Source organism: Rhagoletis zephyria, unplaced genomic scaffold (assembly GCF_001687245.7).
Source record: "Rhagoletis zephyria isolate East Lansing unplaced genomic scaffold, Rhagoletis_zephyria_1.1 Rzeph_scaffold_33500, whole genome shotgun sequence".
NCBI lineage: Eukaryota > Metazoa > Arthropoda > Insecta > Diptera > Tephritidae > Rhagoletis > Rhagoletis zephyria.
In genome coordinates, this window is record NW_016190555.1 from 1 (window position 1) to 3,071 (window position 3,071).

General features: G+C 31.7%; 1 long non-coding RNA gene across 1 annotated transcript; it reads left to right on the top strand.

The window, feature by feature from the left end:
- Positions 1-1,069, top strand: LOC108354114 (uncharacterized). Its single transcript, XR_001846493.1, has 2 exons — positions 1-68; positions 130-1,069. It is a non-coding gene; the product is annotated as an uncharacterized LOC108354114 (long non-coding RNA).
- The last annotated feature ends 2,002 nt before the right edge of the window (positions 1,070-3,071 follow it).

Genomic DNA, 3,071 nt, shown 5'->3' on the forward strand with positions numbered 1-3,071 from the left:
TACAAAACCGAAAACAATTTGAAAAATTAGATAAGCTTCTCACAGAAAGTTCAATTGACATAAAATGGGTAAAATCTGGGTCTGTTCTAATTTAAAGATTACTCATCTAATATAACGTTATTTTAATAGGCTGATGCCCGTAAGGAAGCTGGTGCCTCGAAGCACATGCGTGGTGTGAAAAGGTTGGCGGCAATCGGTACAGAGGAGTACCTGGATAAGCATCCTAGTAAGGATGACAGCTTTTCTATGGATTTAGATTACTTTGATTTTTATTAAATTGTCCCTCAGCTGGTCTTACTGCCCTCGGATAGATATTTTTGTGATAGATTTAATCGTAAATTTTGAAAAAAATTCATTTTATGAAACCTTTGCGAGCATTCGATCGACTCCTGGGAATGCTGACATAGTATGTATATACATACATATTTTCGGTGTTTGCCAATGTGAATTCGCCTTAATGTTTTACATACCAATTTTTTCATTCATTCATTTTATTTAAAGGATTTCTCGATTTAAAGTATATTAAGTATTCGAGTTTTTTGTCTTGTGAATTTCGATATCCTTTATCTTGTCCTGAAAGTATTTTTTGTTTTGCTGTTTATATACATTATAAAATGCGCTAATTATTAATGAATTATTAAAATTACCTATTTTTATTTGAAATAATTTCATATTTAAAACTACACATTTTTAATTGAAAGAATTTATTGTTTAAAACTTTTTTAGCTTTTCCTGTGAATGTCAACCTATTTCGATTATTTGTTGTTTTTGCAAAAAATAACAGTATTTTCCATGATTCAATAGTTAATTAATTTATTATTAAATCATGAGTATTTTGAACATGTTAAATATAATAGAAATATGATGTATTATTCATAGAGTATTAAAAATGGAAGTACATACATACATATTTGAAAATATTGAAAAAGAACAATTTATTCTTCCTGTAAATTTTAAGCTAGGATTAGAATTGGAGGTTTTGGAAATCCCGTCAAACTACTTTTATATTTTGAAAAGTGAACTGTTAAAAAAAGCGGGATAATGCTTAATAAACATATCGCTCAATTTACTTCAATAGTGTTATAACTTGAAAAAAGCAAAACTCGAGGAAAATGGCTTTACAGTTTTGAATTTACATGTCGGTAGTTAAGTATGGAAAGCGCGTATCGTCGCTAAAATACAAAAACCCACAACTAAGAATCCAAAATTCTCTTTCTAGTTGATTGTTATGCATTTCGTCGAATTATTAGTCCCCAAATCGTTTTATGCAATGCAAAATTTTAGTTAGTTGTGGCTTTTTTGCATTTCAGCGACGCTGTAGGTTACGTCCTTTCCATACTAAAGATATACATATAAAAATTAACTCGTAATCGGTGCAGCTATGAAATTTATGCAACAACATGGAAGAAGAGGTAGAGATCGTTTCAACACTGGGCTCGGTTAAAAATTCTTAAGAAAGCGGAATTCTGAAGCAAAACGAAGGAAAAGTCGTTTGTAAATGGCCCTGAAAGATAAAATTGATATAAAGTCGACGTTCAAGTTGTTAAAGTGAGTTTGTTAGTAAAAAGTGTGAGTGTGTTACAACTTGATAGGAAGTTCTTGATCGTGTAACCTTTTATTATGGAATCATCAGCCTGCGGCATAGGCATCGATTTTTGGAAATTTTCGATATTTGGAGACAAAATCGAGTGCTCAAAACATCGATTTTTGCTTCCCGATATTTGGACAACATCGATTTATTGGCCCGATATTCATGTTGCTCGCGCTCATGGTGAAATAAAAATAAGGTGATGTCAGTTAAGGGGTGTTTGTTGTAATTTTGACAAATTCCGTAGTCCCGTTTTGAATGATGCCCTCTTGGAGAAAAACTACTCTAGAAAACCTCCTTTTCTGAAAAAGTAAGAGTGAACATCACTGTTTTTGACATTTCTCTTTAGTTGTGACTTCTGAAATTAATATTTTTAGCGAAACTTGTGATTTGTGCTTATATTTAAACACCTTTTAACTGCGGATTGTGATCTCTTGGAAGTTGGATTGTGGATTCAAATTTAGGTAACAAATTTTAAATATGTATTGCAAATTGGCAAATAAAAACTAATTAAATTTACTTCCACATATTTGTGAATTCTGTGTCTTTTACCTCAGCGTGAAGCTACAACACAAGTGGGGTTATTGGCTGCAAATTCCAGGTGAGTTTATTTAAGTGGCCAAGTTGTTTTTAAAATGGTCAGTAAAAGTGTTTTTTCTTGGTTAATAGGTTTTGGAAGTTGACCTCAACTAGGGGCTGCATTACAAGTGCAAGGAGTGAAACGCTTTTAGAACTTAGCTAGTGAATAACATGATATAGTAAAAATGTATTATTATTACGTTTTACACAAATATAAGTGTAGAATAGCGACCCCCGGAAAAAAAGAATTAGTGGCGTTTTTCCTAATTTTAATGGTTTCTTGTGCAAATTAATATTATTGGTCGTAGAGGGGGAAAGGTGGAAAATTCGAACTTTAAAATGCACTTATTTCCCAAAATACTTAACCGATTTTTATGAAATTAGTATCGTCAAGTAATTTTTATATTAATCATTTGCACAAAACATTTTATATACCCTTGAAATCAGGAAAAAGGGCGGGCGAAAGCAAAGTAAGCTCCAAATTTTTTATTTTTTTTTTTATAAATGTTACATAAGTTTTTCACAAACATAAAGCAAGTTTGGTTTATACATCGAAATATTTATTTTTATAACAATCAGAGGTTATATTCGATTTAAATAAGCTTGTTTAAATTAAATAACTAAATCAAATTCGTTTTTGTTTTAAAATACCACCATTCACTATTATCCATACCTTTTTATGGAATTTATCTCCCATTTTAGGAAGTGTGATTGAGTTCTTCCCCCTTTACTCCTGCTTCCTTAAACCATCCCTGTGGGCGGAGTGTCAAGTTTTAGAAAAAAGCTACTTACAAAACCTTTAATAATTCAATCATGGGCTTTACAGGCTTGTCAGGCGAGCAACTCCACAAAAAAGTTTCCGCGCTTGACGTTTCTTCGAACTTTTGACATTTCGCAGTAAATC